Raw genomic sequence first — 19,590 nt, 5'->3', positions numbered from 1 at the left:
CAAGAAGGTGGAGCAGAAGGCAGAGGGAGAAGCAGGCTCCCACTGAGCAGGGAGCCCGATGCAGGACTCGATCTCAGGACCCTGAGATCATGACCTAAGCCGAAGGCAGAAGCTTAACCGACTGAGCCACCCAGGCATCCCTAATTTCTACTTTCATCACAAGCTAGACTGTTTTCCTCTGGATAGGCTCTAGATTATTCATGTCTCTGAAAATGCAGCTTTGAAAACTAAACACAATACTGAAAGTACAAGTATTATGTTCCCCTTTAAGAGTCCTTTTATTTTTAATCCTAAGAATCTATGATCTTCACGCTTCTGACTGAAGCGTCTCCCCATTACTCTCAAAGTCAACAAAGAAGCATGTGAAGAACCGTTTTAAAGAATAGTTAAGGTGCGCCTAGGTAGCTCAGTCGGTTAAGCATCTGCCTTCGGCTTAGGTCATGATCCCAAAGTCCCGGGATGGTGCCCTGTGTCAGGCTCCCTGCTCAGTGGAGAGTCTGCTTCCCCTCTCCACCTGCTCCTCCTCACCCCCCACCCCACCCCAACTCATGCTCTCTCTCAAATAAATAAAATCTTAAATAATAATAAATGATAACTATCCAGCTCTGCTAATTAAAAATTAATGAAAAGGACCTGAATCCTTGGTTAGGAGTCAACCCAACAAAGCACCTTTAACCTACGTAAGGCATAATCAATTTGTAGAGCATTTACAGTCTATTTCATGACACCATTATTAAAATAGTCAGTGCGTGTCCTCTTCTATTTTACAACCTACTTTTTAAAAATCATCTGCAGCGGGTGCCTGGGTGGCTCAGTTGGTTAAGCGACTGCCTTTGGCTCAGGTCATGATCCTGGAGTCCCGGGATCGAGTCCCGCATCGGGCTCCCTGCTCAGCGGGAAGTCTGCTTCTCCCTCTGACCCTCTTCCCTCTCGTGCTCTCTCTCTCTCATTCTCTCTCTCTCAAATAAATAAAATCTTTAAAAAAATAAATAAATAAAATAAAATAAATAAAAAATAAAAATCATCTGCAGAATTTTTCTGCTATACATCTAGAAGACATATAAGTATCTGTGGTATTAAACTGAACACAGGGGCGCCTGGGTGGCTCAGTTGGTTAAGCGACTGCCTTCGGCTCAGGTCATGATCCTGGAGTCCCAGGATCGAGTCCCACATCGGGCTCCCTGCTCGGCGGGGAGTCTGCTTCTCCCTCTGACCCTCCCCCGTCTCATGCTCTCTCTCTCTATCTCATTCTCTCTCTCAAATAAATAAATAAAATATTAAAAAAAAATAAACTGAACACAGTAAAAAGAATACTCTAAAGTCCATCCTGGTGTACCTGGGGGGCGCAGTTAAGGGTTGGGACTCTTGGTTTTGGCTCTGGTCGTGATCTAAGGGTTGTGAGATAGAGCCCCGTGTCAGGTTCCACGCTCAGCACAGAGTCGGCTTGAGTTTCTCCCTCTCCTTCTACTCCTTTGCCCCCCCAAAATAAATAAATCTTTTTTTTAATTAGATAGCAGTGATGATGGAATAACTTAGCAAATAATACTTAAAACCAATAGAAGTGTGAATTTTTCATTGTGTAAAGTATATCTCAATATGTTTTTTAAAAAGACTACCATAATAAAAATCTGAAATATAAACAGATTCTTATGCATAAAAATAACCCAAGATGTACAATAACAAGGGAAAACTAAGTAAATCAAAACCTACCCATATGATGCAACATTATGCAGTCATTAAAGATAAAACAGCTTTTGGGGCGTCTGGGTGGCTCAGTCAGTTAAGAGTCAGACTCTCGATTTCGGCTCAGGTCATGGTCTCAGGGTCATGAGACAGAACCCTGCATTTGGGGGCGCCTGGGTGGCTCAGCCGGTTGAGCGTCTGCCTTCAGCTCAGGTCATGATCCCAGGATCCTGGGATCGAGCCCCACGTCAGGCTTCCTGCTCTGCAGGGAGCCTGCTTCTCCCTCTCCCACTCCCCCTGCTTATGTTCCCTCTCTCGCTGTGTCTCTGTCAGATAAATAAATAAAATCTTAAAAAACAAAAACAAAAACAAAAAAACCCTGCATTTGACTCTGCGCTCAGCGGGGTATCTACTTGGGATTCTCCCTCCCCCTCACTGCCCCTCCCCCCAGCGCCTGCTCGCTCACATGCTCTCTCTCTCTAGAAATCTTCTAAAAAAAAGATTAAATAGCTTTTAATAACACAGAAAATCATGCGATCTTAAGTTTTTAAAACAAGAGATAATTATTAGCAGGAACATCTAAGTAAAAAATGTGTACACCTAGAAGAAAAAGACTGTAAAGGCTATATGCCCAATTGTTAAAGTGGTCATCTCTGGGAGACAGTTTTCAAATGATTACTTTTGCCTTGATAATTTTCTCTATTTTCCAAATTTCCCATTTTCCTCACGGAACAAGTAACAATAAAAGATTATTTCGGGGCGCCTGGGTGGCTCAGATGGTTAAGCAACTGCCTTCGGCTCAGGTCATGAACCCAGGGTCCTGGGATCGAGCCCCACGTCGGGCTCCTGGCTTGGTGGGGAGCCCGCTTCTCCCTCTCCCTCTCACCCTGCTCATGCTCTCTCTCTCTCTCTCTGTTTCTGTGTGTCTCAAATGAATAAATAAAATCTTTAAAAAAAAAAGATTATTTCAAAAAAGACACGTGTGGTTTTTAAGAAAACACATGGACTTTTTTTTTTTTAAGATTTTTATTTATGTAACAGAGATAGAAAGAGAGCACAAGTAGGCAGAGCAGCAGACAGAGGAAGAGGGAGAAGCAGGCTCTCTGCCGAGCAGGGAGCCCGATGCGGGGCTCAATCCCAGGACCCTGGGATCATGACCTGAGCCGAAGGCAGCCGCTTAACCGACTGAGCCACCCAGGCACCCCACACATTAAGGACTTCTAATCTCATGTTCACTATCACTTTTTTCAGACTTTTAGTATGTCTAGGGATCGCTTCTATACAGATCAGCATTCTCTGACAAGCTGAACTGGTTCATCTGTTCCCCCCATCCCCAATGTGAGTACTACAAACTGCTAAATAGGAGGGTTCAACAGTGTTCATGTTTATCTTGCTAAGAAAAGCCTGAAACTGGTAGAACCCAGTCTCCTTCAGAACCAAAATGTTGTAATATGTTGTTGTCAGTTCTATAAAGCAGTTCTATATCTCATTACTCACAAGCCTAAATGACATTCTCTTATGAACTCCATCACATTTAATAATTTTCTTACTATGGAAATTAAGAATGAGGCAGGCATCCTGCCAAAAAAATCAGATATCTTGGAGATTTACTTAAAGTTTACAAGAAATACACAGGCAACTGAGAAACATGTTAAATACCATCACCAAGATGCAAGCAGTAAAATTCAGCAAATGAAAAGTTCTACAGGACAAATGACTCAGTTTTTTTCAATATAAAAACTGTAAAGAAGAAAAGAGATATGGAGAACCTGTTAAAGGAGACTGAAGAGGGGTGCCTGGGTGGCTCAATCAGTTAAGAGTCTGCCTTCGGCTTGGGTCTTGATCTTAAGGTCCTGGGACAGAGCCCCACATTGGGCTCCCTGCTGAGCACAAGCAGCTCCCTGCTGAGCAGGAGAGAGAGAGAGAGAGTAGAGAGAGAGAGAGAGAGAGAGCGCTCTCTCTCGCTTGCTCTACTCTCTCTCAAATAAATAAAATCTTTAAAAAAAAAAGAAAGAAAAGGAGGGACACCTGGGTGGCTCAGTCAGTTAAGCATCTGCCTTCGGTTCAGGTCATGATTCTGGGATCGCACCCCACATAGGGCTCCTCGCTCACTAGGAGCCTGCTTCTCCTTCTCCCTGATGCTCCCCCTGCTTGTGCTCTTTCTCTCTCCCTGTCAAATAAATAAATAAAATCTTAAAAAAAAAAAAAAAAAGAGGAGATGGAAGAGACCTGACGAAAACTTCGTCTGCATCCTACTTGAAATGGCCAGCTATAAAAAACATCTATGGAACAGAAAGGAAAATTTGAATATTAACTGGCTATTTTTATCATATTTAAAGGCTCTCCAGTGACTGTGATTATGCTTAAAACACAAGTACTACGGGGCGCCTGGGTGGCTCAGTCATTAAGTGTTTGCCTTCAGCTCAGGTCATGGGCCCAGGGTCCTGGGATGGAGCCCCACATCGGGCTCCCCGCTCAGCGGGAAGCCTGCTTCTCCCTCTCCCACTCCCCCTGTTTGCTCTCTCGCCGTGTCTCTGTCAAATAAATAAATAAAATCTTTAAAAAACAAAACAAAACAAAACACAAGTACTATCTTTTCAGACACATCTCACAATATTTATAGATGATACAGTGTCTTGGATCTGCTTCAGAATAATCCAGTATAGAAGGGTTGGGGAGTAAGTGGGGATATAGATCAATCAAAATTGGTCATAGGTTGATAATTACTAAAGACAAGTGTTCTTGGGGTGGCTCAGTCAGTTCCGCATGTGACTCTTGATTTAGACTCAGGTCATGATCTCAGGGCCATGAGATCAAGCCCTGCATCGGGTTCCATGGTGCACGTAGAGCCTGCTTAAGATTCTTTCTCTCCTTCTGCCCCCCTTCCCACCCTGCTCACGTGCGTGCTCTCTCTCAAAAAATAAAAATAAAGGGGCATCTGGGTGGCTCAGACAGTTAAAGCATCTGCCTCCAGCTCAGGCCATGATCCCAGCGGCCTGGGATCGAACCCCGCATCAGGCTCCCTGCTCAGCTGGAAGCCTACTTCTCCCTCTCCTACTCCCCCTGCTTGTGTTCTGTCTCTACGTCAAATAAATAGAATATAAAAAATAAATACATACATATATATATAAATAAAGAGAAGTGTTCAGTACTTAGGGTTCATTTCATTATACCAATCTCAACTTCTGTGATGGATCTGAAATTTTAAGTTTCCTACTAAAAAGAATGAGGTATACAAAAATTACTATTATGCAATCAAACTCACAATTGATAGGGCAATGTAACTGTCGGAAGTTTGAGAAATATGAACTTCAAGTAATAACCTAAAAGGTTTCCCTTTAAATAGGCAAAGTTATAGAAGGACACTACCAGATCACATCTTAGAGTTGAATTAAATAGGATAGACTTAGTAACACAGGTGTATCTCATACCACTGTATTTCCCTACCGGTGTTGAGAAATGGATTACAGAAGGAGCAATGACATACTCTTGGTTTCCTCAATCACATAATCATGCAGCTTGTGGCTACTTTCAGAAATTTCTAATTTGGCCTAGCCAACATAGTTATCTTGATTGCTGATGGCATTAAATTTTTAGTAACAAATATAGAAATATTCAGAGACCCCAGAATTTACATATATTATTCACCACTGCCTTTAATATAGCCAATCTACTATACTGAGAATCCATTCTTCAATAAATCATATTTATAATATCGATTTGCTACTCTTCCCCTTTCTGAAGAACAGGATGCTTTTTAAAAGCATTTCTTCGTGTCTACTAATGAAACAACAGTAACAAACAAATCCTGCTCTTTGACAGCCAATGTTTTGTCTCCCCTGTCTCTTTGTGATTTAGTGATAAGGAGGAAAATGAAAATGAGTGAACTTAAGTTTACCCAAGCAATAATGTGAACACAAAATTAACAACCAACATAGCCACATTATCTTAATAAGTACTCCTACATTCATCAAAGAACTATTCTTTTTTTTAATAAAGATTTTATTTATTTATTTGACAGAGAGACACAGCAAGAGAGGGAACACAAGCAGGGGAAGTGGGAGAGGGAGAAGCAGACTCCCCGCGGAGCAGGAAGCCTGACGTGGGACTCGATCCCAGGACCCTGGGATCATGACCTGAGCCGAAGGCAGACGCGTAATGCCTGAGCCACCCAGGCGCCCCTAAAGAACTATTCTTGAATAAGGACAGAACACGTTTCCCTAGAGGATACATAAAATCAAATTAAGGTTCCTATTCCAACGCACTGAAGTTTATAATAAAAACTACTTCTGAGTTCCAGTAACAAAGGGTAACTAGAGGCAAGTGTACAGAGAAGAACACACAGAAGTAAGAGGATTTAGGGCGCCTGGGTGGCTCAGGCGTTAAGCATCTGCCTTCGGCTCAGGTCATGATCCCAGGGTCCTGGGATCGAGTCCCACGTCTTGTGTTCCCTCTCTCGCTGTGTCTCTGTCAAATAAATAAATAAAATCTTTAAAAAAAAAAAGAGGATTTAACTTTTCTGGACCTCAGGAAACATTTTATAATAGGTAAAATAGTCTTAACAATACTCCATTTTCCGCTGGGCCATTTTCTATGACATTATGCTACAATGAATTCCTCTACAATGGCAGTTTTATACCAGTGTTAATTGAATATACATTTGGTAATAGAGAAAAAGAAATTAAATGCAAGACACAGTCTCTGAATTCAAGAGACTATTCAAGAGGATCTCAATACAGTAGAAAGGTATATATAAGTAAATCCAATGCAGAAATCCAAAGGAAGGGGCGCCTAAGTGGCTCAGCTGGTAGACCATCCAATTCTTGATTTTGGCTCAGGTTATGATCTCAGAATTGTGAGACTGGGCTCCATATTCACCAGGGAGTCTGCTTGAGATTCTCCCTCTCCCTTTACCCTCCACCCCACCAATGCTCTTGTTCTCTCTAAAAATAAAATAAATAAAAAATTTTAAAAAGACATCCAAAGGAATTCACACATATACAAAACTATTAGAGGTAATAAACAAGTTCAGCAAGGTTGCAGAACACCAGATCAACACACAAAAAAATCAGTAGTATTTCTATGCACTAGCAATTAGCAATCAGAACACGAAATTAAGAAAACAATTCCATTTACAACAGCATCAAAAAGAAAAAAGTGCTTAGCCATAAATTTAATCAAAGAAGTGCAAGCCTTGTGCACTGAAAATTATAAAACATTACTGAGAGTAATTAAAGACATAAATAAATGTAAAGACATTCCATGTTCATGGACTGAATGTTAAGATGGCAATATGCTCCAAGTTCATCTATAAATATGCAGTCTCTGTCAAAATTCCAACTGCCTTTTATGCAGAAATTGACAAGCTGATCCTAAAGTCCATATGGAAATACATGGGCTCCACCATACACAAAACAATCTTGAAAAGAACAAAGAGAACTCACAGTTCTTGATTTCAAAACACACAACAATGTCTACACTAATCAAGACAGTATGGCACTGGCACAAGGACAGACATGTAAATCAACGGACAGAACTGAGAATCCAGAAATAAACCCCTACATCGAAGGTCAACAGACTTTCAAAATGAGTGCCAGGGCACCTGGGTGGCTCAGTCAGTTAAGTGTCTAACTCTTAATTTCAGCTCAGGTCAGGAGGTCAGGGTTGTGGGACTGAGCCCCGTGTGGGGCTCCGCACACAGCAGGGAGTCTGCTTCTCTCTCTCTCTCCCCCCTCCTCTGCCCCTCCCCCTCCTCTTGTGCATGCTAAATAAATCTTAAAAAAGAAAATAAAAATGAGTGCCAAAGACAATTCAAAGGAAAAAGACAAGTCTTTTCAAAAAATGGTACAAGAACTGGATATCTTATCCACATGCAAAAAAATAAGGAATTTGGACCCCTAACTTACACCATATATAAAAAATAACTCAAGGGCGCCTGGGTGGCTCAGTTGGTTAAGCAACTGCCTTCGGCTCAGGTCATGATCCCGGAGTCCCGGGATCGAGTCCCACATCGGGCTCCCTGCTCGGCAGGGAGTCTGCTCCTCCCTCTGACCCTCTTCCCTCTCGTGCTCTCTATCTCTCATTCTCTCTCTCTCAAATAAATAAATAAAATCTTTAAAAAAAAAAAATAAAAAATAAAAAATAACTCAAAATGCACACAAAGCCTAAATATAACAGCTAAAACTACCAAACTCATGAAAGAAAAATAGGCAGAAATCTTTGTGCTCTTGCAGTAGGCAAGGGATCTTTAGATGTGAGACCTAAAACTCAAGTAACCATGGAAAAAGCAGGTAAAGTGGACTTCATCAAAATTAGAAAGTTTTATGCTTCAAAGGATAAGAAAATGAAAAAAGTCCACAAAATAGAGAAAATATTTGCAAATCATATATATGATAAGGAATTTGTAAAATATAAAGAACTCTTAAAATTCAAAAACAAAAACAATTCAAAATGAATAAAGGACCTTAATACACATTTCTTCAAAGATCTACAGGGGTGCCTGGGTGGCTCAGTCGTTAAGCATCTGCCTTCAGCTCAGGTCATGATCCCAGGGTCCTGGGATCGAGCCCCACATCGGGCTCCCCGCTTAGCGGGGAGCCTGCTTCTCCCTCTCCCTGTGCTCCTCCCTCTGCCTGTGCTCTGTCTCTCTTTCTCGCTCTCTATCTCAAATAAATAAAATCTTAAAAAAAAAAAAGATCTACAAATAGCCAATAAGTACATCAATCATCAGGAAAATCAAAATCACAATGACATATCACTGCACACCCACTGGATGGAACTGAAAACATATAACAGATTGGTGGATGCCAGAGGCAGAGAGGTGGTGGGTGGGAAAAATAGGTGAATGGGTTCAAAAGGTTAAAATAACAACAACAAAGGAAGGAATGAGAGACAAATGAACAGAACTGACCAGTGAGAGTAAGTGACTGACTAATCTAGAGGATTCATTTCAAGCCTAAGCAGTAAATGATAACTGAGGAATGTTTTGAACAACTTTAAGCTACTAAAATTCAAACCTAGCCAGTACCAAGTCAAGGATATGACTGTCATAGCCATTGTGAGACAAGCTTTTCATCTAAAGACAGATTAAATCTGGAGAGGTTAAACTATCTCAGAGTAAAGACACATTAATGGATATGGTATATAATAAAAACAAATTAAAAAATAAGACATATAATAGCAAGTGTTTGTGAGGATATAGGAAAACTGGAACCCTCATATTCTGTTAATGGGAACATAAAATGGTGTGACCACTATGGAAAGCAGTCTGGCAGTTCCTCAAAAGGTTAAACATAGAGTTACCATATGACCCAGTAATTCTATCCACTCCTAGGTATATACCCGAGAAATAAAAACATATGTCCACACAAAAACTTGTACACAAACGTTCACAGAAGCACTGGGGCACCTGAGTGGCTTAGTCAGTTAAGCATCCGACTCTTGATTTTGGCTCATGATCTCAGGGTCATGAGATTGAGCTCTGCACTGGGCATGGAGCCTGCTTGGGATTCTCTCTCCCTCCCCCTCTGCCCCTCCCCCCCCCCCACTGCGAGGGAGTGCGAGGGCGCGAGTTCTCTCTCTCTCCTGCTCCCTCCCTCCCTCTCTAAAAAAAGAAAAATGTTCACAGCAGCATTATTCATAATAGCTAAAAAGTGGAAACAACCCACCTTTGAAAGAATAAACAAAGTAAGGTATACCCATACAATGGAGTATTATTCAGCCATAAAAAGGAATGAAGTACTTGGGCACCTGGGTGGCTCAGTCAGGTTAAGCCTCTGACTCCTTGGTTTTGGCTCAAGTCATAACCTCAGGGTTGTGAGATCGAGCCCCACATCAGTCTCCATGCTCAGTGGAGTCGGCTTGATATTCTCTCTCTCCCTCTCCCGCTGCTCCTCCCCCTCCTGAGCGCTCATGTGCACGCTCTCTCTCTCTCTCTCAAATAAATCTTAAAAAAAAAAAAAAAAAGGAATGAAGTACTGATACATACTACTACATGGACAAACTTTGAAAACATGCTAATGAAAAAAAATCTAGAGACAAAAGGCTATATATGATATGATTGTATTTATAGGATATGCCCAAAATGGGCAAATCCATCAACAGAAATTAGATTCCTGGTTGCCACAGATTGGCAGGGGCGGGGGGGGAGAAGAGGGGTGGATGGGAGTGACTGCTAATGGGTTTGGGATTTCTTTTGGGGATGATGCAAATGTTCTGGAATTATATAGTGGTGATGGTTACACAACACTGAATACACCAAAACCCAAAATGACTTGTATACTCTAAAATGGTAAATTTTATTGTATGTGAATTATTCCTTAAATTTTTTTAAATATGGAATAACATATGCCCAAAGATACATATTCGTGAAAACACCAAAGAGGAATAAATGACCAGACTAAGAAAATGATCAGAAAGGCTTTCTAAAGCTGATACCTGAGCTGATACCAAGGGGAAAAAAAGTCTGTCTTATCCCCCATGCTCTCCCCTTCCCCACTCCTCCCTAAACTCAGAAATCACTTACCTGTCAAAAAAAAAAAAAAAAAAGAAAGGGGCGCCTGGGTGGCTCAGTTGGTTAAGTGACTGCCTTCGGCTCAGGTCATGATCCTGGAGTCCCGGGATCGAGTCCCACATCGGGCTCCCTGCTCAGTGGGGAGTCTGCTTCTCCTTCTGACCCTCTTCCCTCTCGTGCTCTCTCTCTCTCTCTCATTCTCTCTCTCAAAATAAATAAATAAATAAAATCTTAAAAAAAAAAAAGAAAGAAAGAAAATAAATAAATCACTTACCTGTCACCCAAAGGAACATCTATACACCAGTATAAACTATTTCAATGAAAATATGTTCTATCTATAAGATGAATAAGGGCTCTCTTGAATCCTCCCAGTGTATTTCTATTCCTCACAGAGTATGGTTTAACCCAAAAGAACATCTGATCAAGAATTTCAGACAGTTAAAAAAAAAAAACTCTTTTTAACAAAAACAGCAGTTAAACAGCAGTTTAACAAAAAAAAAAAAAAAAAACTTACAGGAATCACTTTAGGAAGCAACATTTTTCTTAAGGGTCTCTAACTTCTATTCCTACTCACTACTATCCTCAATTTCCCCTAAATTTTTCATTCTATAAATTAACAAATCTCAAAATAATAAATTAATTAATTAACAAATCTTTATTAAAAAAAAAAAGAATGAACAAACTAGCTGTGCCTTCAGAGCTTAAGATGTAAAATATTTTAGGGGCACCTGGCTGGCTCAGTCAGCAGAGCATGGAACTTTTTTTTTAAAGATTTTATTTATTTATTTGAGAGCGAGCAAGCGAGCGCATGGACGCTCGGGGGGGGGGGGGGCAGAGGGACAGGGAGAGAATCTCAAGCAGACTCCTGCTGAGCTCAGCCCAAGGCAGGGCTCATCTCAGGACCCTGAGATCATGACCTGAGCAAAAATCAAGAGTCCGATGCTTAAAAAACTGAGCAACACAGGCACCCTGAGAGCACGTGACTCTTGATCTTGGGGTTGTGAGTTAGAGTCCCACGTTGGGTGTAGAGATTAAAAATAAAATCTTTAAAAAAAAAAAGATGTAAAATATTTTAATTATAATTCTGCACACAAACTATAGCAGAAAATCAGAACCAAGATCTTTGGAAATGCTAAAGTAATAGAAGTTAAAAATAAGGGGCAAATAAAATATTAAGTTTTATCTCTAATTACATACTACTCAGATCTGATCTTGGCACTCTCTAGGTGAAGATTTTCTTAATCAACTCAAGTCAAAATATAGGAAGAACATGTCAAAATTATAGACAGTGCGAGGGTAACAAAGGGTCGGGAAAATAGAATCAGGATTCAAAAAGCCTCCTTTGGAACAACGGACAGAAACTGGACTTACAGAAAGAAAACAGGAGTATAAAAAAAGTCCAACACATAGAATCAGAAAATCAACCAATCAAGAATGAAGACTTGGGGGGCACGCCCGGGGGGCTCAGTCATTAAGCGTCTGCCTTCGGCTCGGGTCGTGATCCCGGGATCCTGGGATCGAGCCCCGCGTCGGGCTCCCTCCTCAGCGGGAAGCCTGCTTCCCCGTCTCCCGCTCCCCCTGCTTGTGTTCCCTCTCTCGCTGGGTCTCTGTCAAATATATAAATAATATCTTTAAAAAAGAGAGAGAGAGAATGAAGACCTGGGTTAACAGCAGCCCTAGAGAAAAAGACCTAGAAGGGAGCATACTACCAGACAAGTATCAACCAACACTAAAAAGTGGATATTGAAAGAAAGAAGAAATTATGGTAAAGCAGCAATGGTGGAAACTAAGTGGTAAGCTCCCCAGGGAAGTGGTCATTTTGAATTCCTTAAACCCTTCATTTCCAGGGCCTAACACAATATCTGGATGAGACCGTATCTGACAAACTGACAAACTGTAGCACATCCACAGGAGATGCCCAACATAGTAAAAGGTTTAGAAAGCACATTTCCTAAGAAGTGGTGGGGGAAAAACTGTTTAGTCTGGAAAAAACTTAAGTGGGACAAAATAATTCCAGAAAAGGAATTACTCTTGCTGTCAACACTGTCAAAAGTTAAAAACTAAAAACCAGGGACGCCTGGGTGGCTCAGTCGGTTAAGCGGCTGCCTTCGGCCCAGGTCATGATCCCAGGGTCCTGGGATCGAGTCCCACATTGGGCTCCTTGCTCAGCAGGGAGTCTGCTTCTCCCTCTCTCTCCCTCTGCTTGTACTCTCTCTGTCAAATAAATAAAATCTTTAAAAAATAAATAAATAAATAAAAATAAAAACCAGGAACTTCTTTAATTAAAAAGAGTAATCCCACCAAGAAGGGACAAAGGTTGACTTGTTAGTCAAGATACTTGATATGAAGAGACTGCTTTGCTTGGGATCAAGCTAGCACTGGGAGTGAGAAGAGGTCATCAATTCCAGCTGCAATCACTCACTTCCTGTTTGGCCAAGGGCAAATGACATCACCTCTCCACTTAAGCTGAAAAACAGTAATTTAAAATATCAATATTATAGGAATATAATTTAAATTAGTTAAGTGCAAAATGCTTTGGAAATTTACTTTATTATGATAATGAAAACTGCATTTTCCTACTTTACACATACACTGAGGTTGAACAGCTAAGTAAATCTATTATAAATAACGAGCCAAGTTTCTCACTGTCAGAGAAAAAAGTTACTAATAAGCAAGGAGAAGAATGCTAGAATGAACGTGTGGTACTGGACTAGAATCCGAGAGACCAGTATGACCACATCATATGTATACACTGATAGATATGGAAATAAACATAGGTATGTGTGTACCTGGGTCAATATAGATACACGTACTTCTTAGGTCTGCCCTCTAAGACGACCTAAAGCAGTGACAGCCCAGTAGCAGTGAGTACATCCAGTTCATTTAGAAACCAGATCTGGGTTTCTAAATATTTTTCTCCAATAAAGAAACCAAGGCTCCTTGGAAAAACGGCTGATTCTTCCGGGGGCTGGGACAGGGAAAATACAAGATGAGACTGGAGCATCTTGTGGCACCAGAAAGTATGCGCCACTAAAAGAAAAGGGGGACATATCAAAAAAACATAGGTGCCAAATGGCCAAAGCCAGAAGAATGTGAGCAACAAAGTACTGTACTGGATTACAACCCAAAGGAAAAAATAAATAGACATGAATCCATACTGATACAAATGAATAAGTAAATAAATTGGGGGAGGGTCGTGTACAAATCTTCCCATCAGAAGAATTCCAAATAATGTAGAAGGAATGAGGGAAACAGAAAATCACAACAACTACACAGTAATTGCCGCTGCAGGCAAGTTTCACCGATAAATGCTAAAATTCGTGGATCAAACTTAGATCTTTGTGTAACCTCACAGAACCTCCCCAAAATATTTATTCATTACTGTGGGTGATTCTAATACAGGCTCACAAATTCTTTGATACTCATCCCTTCAGGAGGTAGAGCTTAATTCCCTTCCTCCAGAAATGGGCTTGACTTGGTGACTCATTTCTAGCTTCTAACAAAGTAAGGAAATGGAAAAACAGTCACTTTAGTGAAACCAGGCAGATACTACCTCAATCAAGTTATCAAAGTTAACATCAGTAATAAGTCACATTGCTATGAGGTACCCCCTGATATGCAGTATGACGTGACAAGAAGGACATAACCATCTCTATGGTACTGTTCCCCAAAATGCCTCACTTCAGGCTAATCATGACAAAATACCAGAAAACCCAATTCAGGAACATTCTACAAATAACTTGACTGCTACTCTTCAAAGGTGTCAAGGAGAGAAAGGCAAACAGAGACTAAAAAACTGTCACAGATTGTCGGAAACTAGGGAAACAGGACACCTAAATGTAATGTTAGTATCCTGGATCAGATCCTGTAATAGAAAAAGGGTATCAGGGCGCCTGGGTGGCTCAGTCGTTAAGTGTCTGCCTTCCGCTCAGGTCGTGATCCCAGGGTCCTGGGATAGAGCCTCACATCGGGCTCCCTGCTCCGCAGGGAAGCCTGCTTCTCCCTCTCCTACTCCCCCTGCTTGTGTTCCCTCTCTCGCTATGTCTCTCTCTGTCAAATAAATAAATATAATCTTTAAAAAAAAGAAAAAGAAAAAGGGTATCACTGGGGAAGAACTAGGGAAATGAGAGGAAAGCCTGTAATTTAGTTAAAATAATATTAAACTAATATTGATTTCCTAATTTTAATAAATGTATCACTATGTAAGATGTTAACATTAAGGAAAATTAGGTAAAGATTATATGGAAATTCTGGGACTCCTGGGTGGCTCAGTCGTTAAGCCTTCACTTGGGTCATGATCCCAGGGTCCTGGGATCGAGCCCTGCATCAGGCTTCCTGCTCTGCGGGGAGCCTGCTTCTCCCTCTCCCACTCCCTCCCCGCCCCCCCGCCCCGCTTGTGTTCCTTCTCTTGCTATGTCTCGCTCTGTCAAATAAATAAATAAAACCTTAAAAAAAATTATATGGAAATTCTGTACTATCTTTACAATCTTCTGTAAATCTAAAATTATTTCAAAATAAAATATTTTTTAAACTGCCTTCTTGTAAAGTCAGAAGGAAAGTGAGGAAAAGCGATACATTTTAAAAGAAATTGAAATACATGCAAACCAATAAGAGGTTTTACGTGAGAAGATTAACATTTCTGGGCGCCTGTGGGGCGCAGTCGGTTGAGCGACTGCCTTCGGCTCAGGTCATGATCCTGGAGTCCCGGGATCAAGTCCCGCATCGGACTCCCTGCTCGGCGGGGAGTCTGCTTCTCCCTCTGACCCAACCCCCTCTCATGCTCGCTCTCTCTCAAATAAATAAAATCTTTAAAAAAAAAAAAAAGACTCTTGGTTTCAGCTCAGGTCGTGATCTCAGGTTCCTGAGACAGAGCCACCAGATTCTCTCTCTCTCTCTCTCTCCCGTACACCCCCATGCACACACGTGCTCTCTCCCAAATAAATAAATAATCTAAAAAAAAATTTTTTTAAGGAAGATTAACTTTTCTACAGCATAAACAAACACCAAAGTAAACTGGATTGACTTTCATGCTCAAAAATTTAATGACATACAGGGGCGCCAGGACGGTGCAGTCCATTAAGCCTCGGACTCTTAGTTTCGGCTCAGGTCGTGATCTCAGGGTGGTGAGCTAGAGCCCTAGATCCCTTGGCACTCAGCTTGGAGTCTGCTTAAAACACTCTCTCTCCCTCTCCTCTGCCTCCCCCCCACCTCGCACACACGCTCTCTCTCTCAAAAATAAATTAATTAAACAAAAATTTAATGGCATACAAAACAATTCCCATTAGGTCTGTGTCGAGAGATTAGCCCAGGGAGCTCTAAAAAGGTGGTGAATATGATCCCTCATATATGTCAGTTTGCTTTATCCCCTTTTCTTGACCATAATTGTCCCCAACACATTCCTAGCAGTTAAGTCCACAAAAACCTGGTTCTAAAAGTGCCATTTAGAAGAACAAAGTGAAATTTGGGATATTTACTCAGTTTCCTTTTCAAATTACCAAATCAAATGAACCACCCGATGACTTCCGTTAGGTCAAAATGTTGCTCAGATTTTCTTGCTTTTTAAGGGAAAATAAAATCTACGCATCAACTAACCATGCTTAGTATTTCAAAAAAGAAGGGGGAGGGGGGCCTGGCTGGCTCAGTTGGTGGACTGGAACATGCAACTCTTGATCTCAGGGGTCCTGAGTTTGAGCCCCACGTTGGGGGTAGAGATTACTTAAAAATAGTCATAATAATAATTTTTAGAAGAAGAAAAAAAAAAAGGAGGAGGAGAAGAAGGAAGAGAAGGAGGAGGAGGAAGATGCCCTAAATTTGAAGGGTCAACAGCAAAAATTTCAAAAAAAAAAAAAAAAAGAGAGAGACAAAGGATGGATCAATGGGGGGGAGGGGAGAACAAGACACTGAAATCAGGAAGAACTCTCTGACTAAAGCTAACTCACCAGGACGCCTGGGTGGCTCGGTGGGTTAAGTGTCTGCCTTCAGCTCAGATCATGATCCCAGGGTCCTGGGATCGCCCCCCCATTGGGCTCCCTGCTCAGCGGGGAGCCTGCTTCTGCCTGCTTCTCCCTCTGCTTGCCACTCCCCCTGCTTGTGCTCTTGCGCTGTCAAATAAATTTTAAAATAATCTTAAAAAAAATAAAGCTAAGTTACCTATCTTGATGTGGGTAAGAGGTTCAAATCACACAAGCCCCCCCTTCACACAAGGGAACACTCACTTCCACAAACACCCCCACCCTATAACCAAAATTAAAACCACAAGGCAGTACCTTTCCCAGCTCTCAATCCACTTCGAGCAAGCCTGGGAAACATGTCCTACTCTCCCCAGAACGCCAGAGGGTGTAATTAATAAAAAGTTTTCATATCCTCAAGAAAAATAAAAAACAGAGCTAAGCCACCTGGACATAAGAAAATCCAGGTGCTTCCTTCAATGTCAGCAAACAATGGAAAATGACTTTTTAATATGTAATGTAAACTTGCTTGTAAATTTGAGAATTTTAACACAGGTTAAATACGCTGAGATGACAAATATTGCAAGAGATGACTTAAAAAACAACAACAACAACAACAACAACACTGAGACAGGGTGGGAAAATGTTCTTAGAATCTTCCCAGCACTGTCAAACACTAATGCATCTGTTCAAATGATGGGAAAAGAAGGGGAAACTCACCAGGATTCAGTAACTTGATTAAAACATCCCCTAAGAACATCCAGGGCCCTTAGTTCCCATTCTATAATCAATTGCCTTTTTATTACTGATTTGGCTGCCCAGAAACAAAGGAGGTGTCCTAACCAGCGGATAATTAATTCCAATTGTGTACATGGCACTTTATACTTTCGGTGTAAATAAACTGGTATCTGGCTAATCAGTCTCTGGTGAGATTACTTTGCATGAATAAATTCTCAAGCGCTTGAGTCACTCCTGTGTGAACCAAAAATTTCACGTTTCTAAACTGGGGGTGGGGTGGGGGGGTCAGAGAGACCTTGATGTGGATGCCAGTTCTGCCACATAACTATCTGTGTGACCCCTTATTCTTGTCAGTCTCAATTTCCCCATCTGTAAACAAATACCTACAATTAGTCTCCGGAAGATGGCAAGTGCTCAAAAGGTGACAGCTTTATTATTTTTAAGCCAATCTGGAGAGGAAGACTACCACTGATACAGAAACATTTCACTTGAAAAGTAGTCTGGACCGGGACGCCTGGGTGGCTCAGTCGGTTAAGCGGCTGCCTTCGGCCCGGGTCATGATCCCAGGGTCCTGGGATCGAGTCCCACATTGGGCTCCTTGCTCAGCAGGGAGCCTGCTTCTCCCTCTCTCTCCCTCTGCTTGTACTCTCTCTGTCAAATAAATAAAATCTTAAAAAAAAAAGAAAAAGAAAAGTAGTCTGGACCATCAAAGCACTGCATTGGAAAGACACCCCCTGAAGAGAGGTCCCCTCCCAGAGAGGTGAGAGGAGCAGAGTTAAAAGTTGCAAGTAAAGTACCTGCTGCACTGTACAGTTCTCGCTTAGCAACTCCAATGTTGTCTACCAAACACCCAGCCGGTAATAGTTAGAGCATGACAACTGTTCACTCTAAATCCATGTGCTCAGCTTGGATTCAGGACTGATTTATAAAAATAGCTGTTGCTGCTGCTCTTTGAATCTCTTTGAGCTGATGACTGGGCAGTGTTACCCTACAGGCCTAGAGCAGCTGTATTCCCTCACCACACCCATTTCTCTGCCTACCCAGCCGAGCTGACGGCACCCCCCTCCCATCTCTGCAGCATGCTATTCTCCCTCTTCCTGGGCTGAGTGAGCAAATTACAAGCACAAATATCCCCTGATGCAATGCCACAACCATCCCTGGGAAAGAGCAGAGGCAGTTGCCAAAAGCGCAGCAGCAGGGAAACGGGCGGGAGACACACACACACACACACACGAGAGAGAGAGAGAGAGAGAGAGAGAGAGAGAGAGAGAGAGAGAGAGAGAGAAACCCTGCAATGCTATGCAGCCAGGGAGAGCGAATCCAGAGGCCCTAGGGAGCAACAGTGTAACCCAACCAGAGGAGGGAAAGGAGAAAGGGGGTTTCCAGGAGAAAGCTGGGTAACACTAACCCTCCCGAGAAGCACGTTTCACACCGGGTCTGGGTGCTAAAACACAAACCTAAACGCAATGACTGCCTCCTCCCCAAAGCAGCAAATGCATTTAATTTACACGTTCCTGGGTGGGAGCGAAAAAATCCCAAAGTTCCCCCACCGGGTAATTCCACCAAAAAAGAGCTCAGGCAATACACCAGCGGAGAACCTGGTCCAAGTGCTAAATCACAATCTCGGTTGTGGGTAACGTTTCCAACTGTCCCCTCCCGGTCCCTGACCCAATCCTCCCATCCCCACCCTTGCTGCGACGGCTTCGCCCTCCCGCAGCCAGACACACGCTAGTCCCCCAACAGTGCCGGAGGGGACGCGCGCCGGGAGCCCAGGCTCGGGCCCGGTTCTCCAGACCGCCCCTCAGCCCCGCCCGTAACCGCAGACTGGGCACTTTCTCTAGCTCACATCACCCCCACCTCAACTAATCCCCCGAAGTCTCACGGAACGACCTTTGAGTTTTCCTACGCCCCCCGAGCCCCACCCAGGGCCCCAGACCGCAGCCGACCCGGGCTCCGCGAGCACAACCCCATCCTCAGCCCGAGGCTTGCCGCTCCGCCCCACGCTTCAGACGCCCGAAGCCCTGGTCCTCTCAGCCCGCTCCGCCCCGAGGGGCCCCCGGATCACTGAGCGCCCCGAAGCCTCGGAAGATCACGCCCGCAGGCCCCCAGCCCGGCCGCCCCCGCGTCCCGCAGGCCCGCGGCCACCGCCCTTCCCCGCCTCTGGCGGGCCCTGCGGGGTCCCGGGCGGCCGCGGGGCGCGGCTCGGGCAGCCCCCGGGACAGTGGGGAGGCCGCCCCTCCGATCGGGCCCCGCCTGTCGCCGCACCTACCCGCCGCCGCCGCGCCGGAGCCGAAGCCGGAGGGAGCTGGGAGAGGGCCGGGAGCCGGGAGGAGCCGGGAGAAGTCGGGAGGAGCCGGAGCCACCGAGCTAGCCCGTGGGGCGGGGCGCAGGGAGGCGGCCGCTTCCTCGTCGCCCTCTTGAGGGCCGGCGCGAGGGAGGGGCGCCGCCACCGCCTATCCCGCGGGCGCCGCGGCTCCGACCAATAAGCGCGGCGAGGGGGCGGGCGGAGGGCTGTGGCAGGCCAATGGGCGCCGGCCCCACCGCCTCGACCTCGCCGTGGTAGCGGCGCGAGCGGAGGGCCGTTGGGGGCGAGGTACGGGTGGGGGCTTCACACTCCCGCCTCCCGCCTGCCAGCGTCCGGGCGGCCGGCAGGCAGCCTGACCGCCACCGCGGCTCTGTGGTGGACGTCGCTTCCTTTCAGAATTTGGG

At 43.7% G+C, this 19,590-nt stretch overlaps 1 protein-coding gene across 1 annotated transcript in view; it reads right to left on the bottom strand.

Moving 5' to 3' along the window:
* The window catches only part of MAP4 (microtubule associated protein 4), a 186,590-nt gene extending 167,301 nt beyond the window's left edge, over positions 1–19,289 (bottom strand). The window contains exon 1 of the mRNA XM_088028558.1: positions 19,151–19,289. The gene's annotated coding sequence lies outside the window, so the exon portion shown is untranslated. The remainder of the gene's footprint in view (positions 1–19,150) is intronic.
* Between the last annotated feature and the right edge of the window lie 301 nt (positions 19,290–19,590).

This window comes from Eumetopias jubatus, unplaced genomic scaffold (genome assembly GCF_037043125.1).
Source record: "Eumetopias jubatus isolate StellerSeaLion01/CBP00866 unplaced genomic scaffold, mEumJub1_p1.0 scaffold_1, whole genome shotgun sequence".
Lineage (NCBI taxonomy): Eukaryota > Metazoa > Chordata > Mammalia > Carnivora > Otariidae > Eumetopias > Eumetopias jubatus.
Note: the sequence above shows the minus strand (reverse complement) of the source record. Positions and strands in the feature narration are given on the sequence as shown.